The sequence below is a fragment of the Salvia hispanica genome, chromosome 4, assembly GCF_029641045.1.
Source record: "Salvia hispanica isolate PSC_SH4W2 chromosome 4, Shi_PSC_v1, whole genome shotgun sequence".
NCBI lineage: Eukaryota > Viridiplantae > Streptophyta > Magnoliopsida > Lamiales > Lamiaceae > Salvia > Salvia hispanica.
In genome coordinates, this window is record NC_142695.1 from 26,845,538 (window position 1) to 26,856,722 (window position 11,185).

An 11,185-nucleotide genomic window follows, 5' to 3' on the forward strand; every position below is an offset into this window, starting at 1 on the left:
AAAAGATTAAACTCGTGGTTTGATAATCATTACCTCAAAAGAACGATAAAAGGTTTATTTAGAAATGCTTCTGCTTGAAATTCTCCTTCTTGAAAAATTCTTGCTTGAAAACTTGCTAGGAAAGATGGAAAACTTTTCTGTCTACTGGTTTACAATTTTGGGCGAAAAGGGATTTTAGGTGTATAGGATTTTGGTAGAAAGAAATCTGAGAGTGTGTCGAAGAAGCGTGAAACTGGATTTTGGTGTGTGTAGCAAAGCTAGGCCTCGGAGAATTTATGAAACCGAAATTTTCACAACTCTCCTTCCTTATACTAATTTCTGCCGACACTCGCGTGAAATGAAAATAATTGTAAACTTTTAATTCAACGCTCTTCCTAATTTTGGGAATATGTCTCCCTTGAAAAATGCTTCTTGTCTGCAGATTTTGTAGAAAATAATAACTCTCCTTTACATACACCCATATATACATACTTCAATTAATAAATGTGCCATATATACCTATGTGATGGCTTTAGGTCATTTTCAGTTGCACTATTCACATGTTGACTATGGTTAAATATGGTAAAAGTTATTTTTATTGCAGTATTCTTATTACACTGTAGTTTTTGACTTGTCCCATCATTTGTAGGAAGTTGGAGTTTCCTGAAGATAGAATACTAGCTTTGCGAAGAAGCCATAACTCAATTTTGTACATTTCTTATTTTAAAAGAAATGACTATATTCTGTAAATGGACATTTAATATCCATCTGATTTATACACAGACAATTATTTTATCGCTTCATGTATCATTTTGCACATCAAAGTTCTTGATCAAAATTATTTTCTCATTGGCGTTTAACTATCAATTAAAACCCATCAAAGATTTTAATACAACGAAACATAGGAGTTTAAAATACTACTTGCTTTAATATATTTATTTACTCTATACACGTTTAAGGGCGTTAATTTGAGCGGGTATTACATAATGTATTGGATTTATGTTAATGGGATCCTTTATAGAATCAAATGAAATATTATTGCACGTTACATTGAAATATATTGATAGGGAATCTATTGCATAAATGTAGAGACAACAAAAATAAATGAAATGTGGGTGAAATGAGTTACTGGAATGTGTGACCCTATTACCATTTATGGCAAAATTGAACCGGGACTCCTTTTCTCGTATTGAGTAAAATGGAAAAACAGGATTCCACTCACGGACGAAGTGTCACGACCACAACTCCCTAGTGCTAGTGAGCGTAGCTATTTCGCGACTAAACAATTTTCAATAATCAAGGGACAACTTAAAAGGGGTAAAATCACTTAAAGCAATAGTCTCAAAGGCATATGGGTACATAGTCCAAATGAATTCAGCGTATCAAGACTAAGTTCATAACTTTCTAGAACATAACTTTAGATTGCAGCGGAAGAGTCCAAGACAAAATAGCACGTATGAAGACATGCTACTTTGGGCTACCTAACTACTTATTTAAAATTCTTGTCCCAACACCTTCGCTTCCTCGTCCACGTTCAATCTGCACATTTGAAAATAACATGCAGGGCTGAGTATTTGATATACTCAGTGGGCACATTGCCAAAAACAGTTCTATTTTAAATTGTCAATGCCACAGTTGAGTGATCACAGGGTTTTACTTAAAAGACCCGAGTCACTAAATACTTTTCTTTTCATTAAGATTTGATTGCGCAATCACATAACATAACTATACCATATCTGAACATGGTGTGAACCGGGAATGTGGCCACATTCCACGACGGTCACTGGACTGGCCAACTCTTATGTTAGCTCACGGTCCCATTATGTGTACACTAGTCCGAGTAGGGTTTGCGACCCTACTGGGACCCGAATTCGATTTAACTTAGTTGTCATAGCCAAGCAGATAGGTAAGCATAAAACAAAGCATGGCATGACAACATACTTGAGTAAAGAATAACATTTTCATACTAAAGTCACGTTTTGAAAGAAATGCCCACCTCAAAGGCTATCTCTTAGCCGAACAAACTCCTTAGCTTGATTTTTAGATGACGCGCGAAGACGCCCCTTTAGTAACATGGAAATAATACTTAATTAGGCTTAAGAAGTCAATTAAGCTTAAACATGAATGCATCCTAAGTGCATGCTTCTTTTTATTCCTTTTTCTTATTTTTCAAGAAAAAGTTCTAGAATCCTTGAACATTAATTAAATCAGTAGATTTAATTTATTGTGGAGGTTTTAAGAAATTATTCGACTATCTTTGGGAGGATTATTTTTCATGTATCTCGTTTGAAAATAATTTATCCTCCCGAGATTTAATTAGCAACCCATCACTTAGTATTAATTATTTGATAGAGTAATTTAGGGGAGCTCATGATTTAATTAGCAAACTAGTCCATTTAATTTATTCACTTAGTCCAACTAAGAAAATGAATAAATTAGTCCAATCCTTTCTTTAAATACTTTCAGGCCCAAGCTTCTAATTTAATTCTTAGCCCATACCTTTATTTAATTGAAGAGGCCCAACTAAAAAGAAAAGGCCCAACACTTAATTAAACTCAACCCCAAATTTAAAATGGAAAAATCCCTAGATTTCTTTTCTCTCTCTTCGCCTCATTCTCACCGCCGCTCGTCGCCATTCGCCGCTCTCATCCCCGGAGAAATTTCAGAGCTCCGTCGGTGGGAACTCCCTTCTCCAACGTGTCTCTCTCTCTCCGTCGAGTTCGGAGAAGTCCTCGGCTGCCCGACGAGCAGGGCTGCCGCCTGCTGCGTCGCTCGGCGCCGGTCCAGCGATCTCCGCCTTTCCTCTCTTCTCCGGCGATTCGCCGTTGCCGTCTTCACCTCTGGAGCTTGGGCTCGCCGTGGAGTCCCCGCAGCTGCCCTCCCGTTGCCGTCGCCGACGCTGCTCAGTCTGCTTCTCAGACCAGCGCCGATGCTGCCGCCTCGCAGCCTTCCGTCGTCGTCCAGATCGAGCAGCCCAAGCACAATTTTAAAAGCTAAGTTCTTCCACCCCTTTCATTTCTTAGTATTTTGTTTTAAAAAACTTAGGCAGTAGCTATGTGTGATTAAAGACTTTGATTTTGGAGCTCAACTCAATGGAAAGGGCTTGCTGCCATTTTTGCTACACCAAGTCTTGCTCCTATGATTAAGATAACTTGGTTTTACTGATATGAGGTTTATTCCACTTGACTAAGCACTGGTATCAGCTATTTATGCTTACTCCATTCTTTGCTACTGCTGAAATTTCCCATAGCTACGATTCTATATTTTTGTGTTGATACTTTTGTGGGTTTGCTACTGAAGTTGAGCATTAAGGCAGCCTATTGTACTCTTATTCCATTTGTTAAGGCTCTAAGAAAGCTACTGTTGAGACTTCTATGTTGAGGTGTTTCTACATGATGCTTGAGAAAAGATTGGGAATGGAGGAAAATACCTCTTGAGCTGGTTGCTGCTTGAGATCAGCTCCTAAGGCACCAAGCTTTCTAACTCTCTCTAAATTTTTGCTGATTATTTTGAGATGTGTGGGAGGGAGTTCGAATGTGGTATGAAGGGGATCTTTATAGGAGAACTTGGGGTACTTTGCTGCATTAAAAGGGCTGACTCCTCATTTGTTTTCACTCCCAGCATATCTCTCTGTTTTGATCTTCAACACACCCTTTTACTTAAGAGGCTTGGTGTTATTTACAGTACGTGTTTGACCCATTAAACATTCTTGTCCTCACATGGCCTCATGGTACTTGGTTAATAACTCATTTGTTTGTAAGCTGCAGGAGCATGTAGGGTGCACCTAGGGGGATTTAAATGGCTGCCCAGCCTCTTTGTTTTCATGCTGCAGAAAATCTCTTACTTTCTTGATCTCCACTTCTTTTGATTAATGAAACTTGGTGTTTAGCTTAGGACAATAGGACTTCTCATTTACTTATTTTGGTTGATTGTGTGACTAGGAAAGGCTACTTCGCAGGGGCTGTTTTGGAGGAGCAAGATGGCAGATTTGACTTGCTATCTTTGGTGAGTCTTTGGTCCTCCATAGTTAAAGAGATGTTGTTTCCTTTCCTCTATTAAGAGCTTCATTAGTTCCTCTTGTTCTTTAGTAGCTAAATCTTGTTTTATCTTGCAGGTGAGGGAGAAGCTTGGCTGCCACGTTGCTGTCCAGAAATGGGCTTGCTGCCCTGGCCCCGACGGGCTGAGATTTGGGCTTGGGAAAAAGAAGAGGCCCAAAATGCAAGCAATAGCAATATAGTTTCTTAAGCTCTAGGCCCATACTTGTGTATTTTGTAATAGCATCCATAATTCCTTTTTCTTAAACTCATAAACCCACATACATTTAATTAAGCAAGTGAAAATGTAGTTTGGGATGTATACAAACGCTTTAGTCGGGAATGATATCTCCGTATGCGTTCTCGACATTTGTTAAGTTTCATAAATATCTTAAATTGCTTTAGTTCGTTTAACTTTCACTTCAGAGTTTTGTTTCGCGAACTATCAACACTAAGTATCAGTAAGTAACGAGTTCTTAATTAATTCAACGAAGCAAGAGAGTGAAGATTCTCTAGTTCGACGTTAAACATCAACGGAAAGGATAATGAAAGAAGCGGGTATTACACGAAGTGAATATATTCTGATAAAAATAAATATTACTATAAGGTGATATGGGATTTTCATCCGATGTCATGCCCAACAAAATAAACTTATCAAATAAAATATTTTGGTTAATAATGAAAATAGTTACAAAAAAGTTACAAATAAAATAATACGGGGAGCAATAGGGTGCGTCCTCATTAGAGTCACAACGTACTTCCAACCCTCATTAGAGTGAACTTCAAAAATGGTCCTTGGACTATGGGTTTATCTCGAAAATGGTCCCTGGACTCTAAAAATATCACCAATAGTCCCTGGACTAAGGGTTAATATCAAAAACGGTCCTTTTGCACTGTTTCGAGATGAAAATGCCCTTTTGAGGGGTTTTGGGGGTTTGGGCAATTTGGTCTTTTTACACTTTTAACATTTTAAATCTGATATTATTTAAGTTACTATATCTGATATTATTTCAAAATTATCATTCTTCTTCCCTTTTGTCATCCTTCACTTTGTTTCTTTATTTCAATATTAGATTTAATTTTACAAAATTAAATTTAAAATTTTAGTTTTTCAATATCAATAAAATTTTTTATTTATAAAAATTATTAATTAACAAAAATTAATATTCATAATCAATATTTGATAGAGTCTAATATCAATAAGATATGACAACGTCTTAGTTTTAATCAATATTTAATAGCTTTAATCATAAATAGATCATATAATACGATTTATTATGAAATAAATATGCATCTAATGTAAGACTAATATAATATCAATCCTTGTTATGTTAGGGTTTGGTGCCCCTTGCACTGCGGAAGACTTGCACATAACAAATAAATCAGACGAGGATCTATTTGACCGATTATGCGATTAATTAATTCACATGTTAAACAGATAATTGCTGCTAGAACGCAAATAATTCATGCTCCAAGAAAGTAAATCCTAAACATGAATACTAAGGTTTAGAGTCACCGATTTGATTCTCCAAAGAATCATCGATTGCTTGCGCCTTCTCCACGAAGATCTTCGATACTAGACCACAGATCTTCTGACTGGTTCCCGAACAGTATTTTGAAATCAGTGTGGGCTGATCTTATCAAAATACTAGGACTCGAATAAAGAAGATAGAAATATTCTTCACAGAGAAAGAGCTGAAAATCTCACGGAGGAGAATAATTGAAGAAAATTTCATCCCTCACTCCTTATGGATTTAGACGTGAATTTCATCAAAATTGCAATCTTAATTCTATCTTATTTGTTCTCATATTTATATTAAGTTACATATTGGGTCATGTCAGGGATTTATAGAAGGTTTTGGATATGGGCTCCCCCAATTAGCTTTTTACTAATTAAATTGAACCCACAATTTAATACAACCTTATATTGGAATATTACGAGCAACCACTACAGAAGTAATATTGCACACCCCATCCAAATCCGAAATTACAAGTAATCTGGGCTTCCTTTTGTTTAATTGATTATTTCCCGCGCTTAAGATAGAAATGTCCATTAATTAATTAATGTCTGCTATGGACTTAATTAATTAACATCTTATTAGTTCCAAGAGTGTACTTATCAAGAAACACTTATTTATTATTCATGGAATAATTAAATTCCAACTGGATAGTTTTCTGAATAATAAAACCTTGTTCGAGCTCCACTTGAGGACATTATCAAACGAGACTCACCTCGTACACGATTCAATATAATAGCAATCCTAGCACCGCTAGATATTAATCGACACTACCCAATATGCCAGGATTCTTGGGTTACGAAAAACCGGCACCTTTTGGCAAGTCAAAGTAGTGCGCAATCAATACTGTATGCTCAATGCTAACGTACATTGATTAAGAAATAAATTATCAAGAGCTCGTCTTTCAGTAGATAGCATAAAGACACGTCTTGTTGTTAGATCTATTCAGTGCTATACCACACCAACGTCATCTTATTTCAATAAGGCTTAGAAATAATCGGACTGACATTGCAACCTTTCGCGATAGGTAGCCAAAGCCTATCTAGTTTGTAAAATTATTCTTTCTCTTTTGCAAAGCATTGCATAGAACCGACCTGTAGTTACCTTAAAGTGGACGACGCCCACAACCAGTCTACTAAGCAAAAGACTTAGGCTTTGTTTGCTTCTTATGCATTTAAATATTTATAAAACATCTTATAAACGCACAAGCAGACACAATGTAATAATAATAGTGATTCTATTCGTGCGAACTACTCGAATAATACTGAATCGGGTTAAAAGTTGATTGTAGAGTTTTCTGTATGCAAGCAAGATTCTATTCGTGCTCATTCGTGCTCGAAACATGCTTTTCGGTATACTAAACCTAACTATCTCCCACTTATACTCAAAACATGCTTTAGAGTATACCCACTGCCAAAAACTCTCCCACTTATACTCTAAGCAGGTCTCGATGCTAGATATATCGAACCACCATTCATTTCACATCATGTTTGAAACATGTTGCCATAGAGGCAATTCTTGTGAAAAAATCTGCTTGGTTGTTCTCTCATAATATGTTTTCCATCACTATGTCATTGTTGCGTACTTGATCTTTAATTAATGTCTTCACTCTATGTGATTACTTAGCTTATGACCTCGTATGTCCCTTGAGTTAGCCTTCGCTAGAGTAATTAAACTCATAGGCATACTCAAACTTATGATCAAAGCTACAACACATATAATGAGGATGACTTACTCGATCATTGATTAGTCAGTGTAACCCCAAGGATATTACATGAATGACTGACAAAACTAGAAAATAGCAACTAGCCTTTCTCAAGAACTATGGTATATTCTTACCTCAATCAAAGTCCTTTGCCATGGTTAATATGATATAAGTCTGGACAGCTAATATCAAACTTAGTATACATTATATCATACATGAGACATCTATCTCCAAAACTAGTCTCATTATTCTTGATCTCACGGTGTCAGACGACATTTGACTAGAGACAAGACAACTTCATCTTGAAAGGTAAAAACCTCTACATGGAATTTTTAATGCTAAAATGTTCCAAGAAATGTATAGATATAGGATTCCTAAGAGAAACTCAACATTCTTTCTAGAAATCTTAAAAGACTTAGATGCTTAAAACGTAATTCTCTTTAATCCTTTATCTTAAACTGGGTAGACAACCAGTTTACCACGCCAGATGTCAATCTTAGTTGTTTGCAACTTTTGTAGATTTCATCATCGTAGAGTACCAATAATACCATATATAATGCATTTTCAACTTCCTTGTGCTTACAGCATTCTTAAGGGCACAAGTCAAATTCAAGAAATTTGACAATTTTGATAAAACACATATACTCTGATTTAGATGCTTCCCTAAGACCACGAAGGTCTTCATAAGCTTCCAATCATGTGTATCTTGCCCTTTATTACATACCCATTAGGATGTTCTATGTAGATGATCTCCTCAAGACTTCTGTTAATAGAAAGCTATCTTGACAATCATAATACATACATTCTAATTTATGTAAATTCTGATAGACAATAGGATCGAATCAATCCTGGCACAACGACAATCGAGAAGAATGATCTCTTTGGGAACAACCCATTGTCATTGCCTAGCCCTTTTGAGATCCACATTTACACTTGCAAATATACTAGCTCCCACTGACTGACACAGCCTATAGGTAGTATTGCAAGTCTTGTAGAACTTGTTGTCTATCTTAGATTGTAGTTTGGAATCTATCACCTTTTCAAGGATGAATATCCAAATGAACCAATGCTATATTGTAGTTAAAGGGATTATGTTCAAGTTAATCTAAGTCTGAGTCTAGCGACACTCTTAGACCCATGAACTTGTTATGTTCCTAAGAACGCTCCCACTACAACATGGCTCTTACAATCTTAGGTACTGAAGTTGATATTATTTCTGCATAAGTTTCTAATGGTAAGGCTTTTGGTTAAGTAGAAAAATGATATCTTTCTCTATAACTTTGAGAGTTATCACACCGTTAGGCCTTTAGTTCCTCTCTTGATCTTCATACAAGAATTATATCTTTGAAGATTACAGAACTTATATTCTTATATCATTTGGGACAACTTAAAACATACCTTAGTACTCAACTCCAATTACTTGGATAACTTTCCAACATTTGTTGAAACAACATTACACCTTGAGATGTGCTAGACTAGAGTCGTTCTAGTCCACAACTCGTGTTTTGTAGAAGGTACTAATGTTGGTAGTTTCTTTAAGTTGTATCTCGTTGTATCCAACTCTTATCCCATTAATGATAAGATTTTAATGAGTATAACTCATCACTTAATCAAACTTGTCTTAGAAATACTTCGATTCCTTTTTACATAACTATCCCATTCTTTAGGAGAATGCTTGGATTCGTTAATGGAGATTAGACTCCCACTATTGATCATAACCCTTTGCTAGTCTCCTTATGGTGTAAACCATTAAGACTTGCATGTCTTTCTACGTTGCACTTCTATAAGTATTCTGAATCTCTTGAATAATCAAATGATTCTAACTTAAGTGCATCAAACAGACATTCTTAACTTTCAAGCTATTTAACAAACTAATTGTCAAAATCTTGATAGTATAGATCAGTTTGAACAATTGCTAAGTATTTTCTTGGCCTTAGAAACTAAGAGCCACAAATACTTTATCATTCATTGTTTAAGAAGTTGATGTGTTGTACTGTTGTTCAATACTCAACCTTGTTGCATTTATATTGTTTCAATACTATGACGACTTGAGCATCAATCATAAAACAATAATTGAGCATTAATTGCTCTCACTGCAACAGTTGCCTAACTGGATCAAGATCTCTTACTTAGAAGTTGCATTATCATGTAAGTTATTGTCTTTCTTTAACAGAGGTCAATCCAACTCACAAAGCATCTTCTCTTCGCTTTCAAACAAACATTGATGACAATTCAGGCTTCATGATTTCCATATCTAGTCTTTTGTTCAAATGAAATAGGACTTAGGAAAAATTCAGCTTTTATGAATTCTTCATCTATCATGTTATTTTCCTCTAACTGTAATATAACGACTATTATTTTGAAGATTTTCTACTTTTCAGTTAAACCTTCTTATAGTCATTTCTTATTACTTTAGGTGATGACTGATCAAAAATCCTCAAAACATTCTGTCACTCTAGGATATTCCAATTGAATCATCTTGACAGATTCTATTAATATCCATCTTTCATCGTCACTTACCAAGACTTGTCGTGCTAGCTTGACCTTATTCCTCGAAGAGCTTGTCAAGTACATGCATAATGAATTCTCGAACATTCTTCATGGAATTATGTCGAGGAAATGGAGGACATGAATCATTGAGTACAAACTCCAAGTTTTCAGCGATGAGAATCTTATCCATTTACGTTTCCAGTCTACATAATTTTGGCATTCGAGTTTATTTCTTTAAGGATCGCAGACAAAATATTGAATGACATAATAAAAATTTGGCAAATAAACTTATTAGCACATACTTATGCTCAATACATAATCGCAAATAACCACAAAACAATTATGTATCTTGCAACTGTAAAATCGAAAACAGGTACCCTCCATACTCAATACTCATTCTCAACTTTAACATTTAGACTGGTCACAACACTGACGAATAATCCAGAGACCACATAATGGCATGGCCGCCTAATGTTGCCTAAGCACGACCATCAGATTTAGCATTACAGAATTTTATTTCTACAACACACTCTCATAACAATGCTCATGTGCTGATAATAAAATCAAGCTATCTCATAAATTCTGTTTGAACTTCTGAAACTTGTAATTTCTCAGGATTATTGTCCCCACATAATTGGTGGCGATAATATTAGAAATCACTTTCTAGTCCATACTATTTATTATTGAGAAGTCAGTCCCTATGAACTTGTTATTTCGTAGGATTATTGTCCCCACATAATGGGTGGCGATAATATTAGAAACTAGCTTCATAAATTGACAAACCAATCGATGGAGACTATCAACGCATTTGTTGTAATTATCACTTAGATATTTTATATGGTTTTTGCATAATTATCACATAAGCAGATAATCCACTTATAAAGATAAACACCAAATAAACAGATAAATCCATTTAATGCATGGCATTTAAACACACTGGATAATTAAAGACAATTATTTAATATAGTCAAGTGAGATTCAATTAAATAATTAACTTTTATCTTGGATAATAATTATCCAAATTCATTTAGGATTTATCAAGATGAAGTTAACTATCTAAATCCATTTAGGATTATTCTAGATTTTATTTCGATAAAATCAAATCCTACAATGCAAGATAATGTTGATCTAGGATTATCATTATTTTAATCGTACTAGGATATTACTAGATAGAAACAATTCCATCAAAATCCATAAGATAAAAATAAAATCCTATCAACCAAGATTTATACAAATCTTAATTCCATTTAGAACAGACATCTAGAATATATATCAAATATTACTTAGGATTTATTAGATAATAAATTTATCTAAATCCAATTAAATAAGGATTTTCTTATATATTAACTAATATCCTAATCTATCTAGGATATAAATCCAAAATATAAGGATAACTTGGATTAATACTTATTCTAATCCATCTAGGATTTGTCTTAATAGAATTAAATCTACTCAAATCC

General features: G+C 34.9%; 2 long non-coding RNA genes across 2 annotated transcripts; one reads left to right on the forward strand and one right to left on the reverse strand.

Annotated features, from left to right (window-relative positions):
• Positions 1 to 1,297: 1,297 nt before the first annotated feature.
• On the reverse strand, positions 1,298 to 3,493 carry LOC148927580 (uncharacterized). Its single transcript, XR_016128691.1, has 3 exons — positions 3,410 to 3,493; positions 1,976 to 2,042; positions 1,298 to 1,518 (listed from the first exon to the last, which is right to left on the reverse strand). It is a non-coding gene; the product is annotated as an uncharacterized LOC148927580 (long non-coding RNA).
• Positions 2,613 to 4,380, forward strand: LOC148927581 (uncharacterized). Its single transcript, XR_016128690.1, has 2 exons — positions 2,613 to 3,984; positions 4,094 to 4,380. It is a non-coding gene; the product is annotated as an uncharacterized LOC148927581 (long non-coding RNA).
• The last annotated feature ends 6,805 nt before the right edge of the window (positions 4,381 to 11,185 follow it).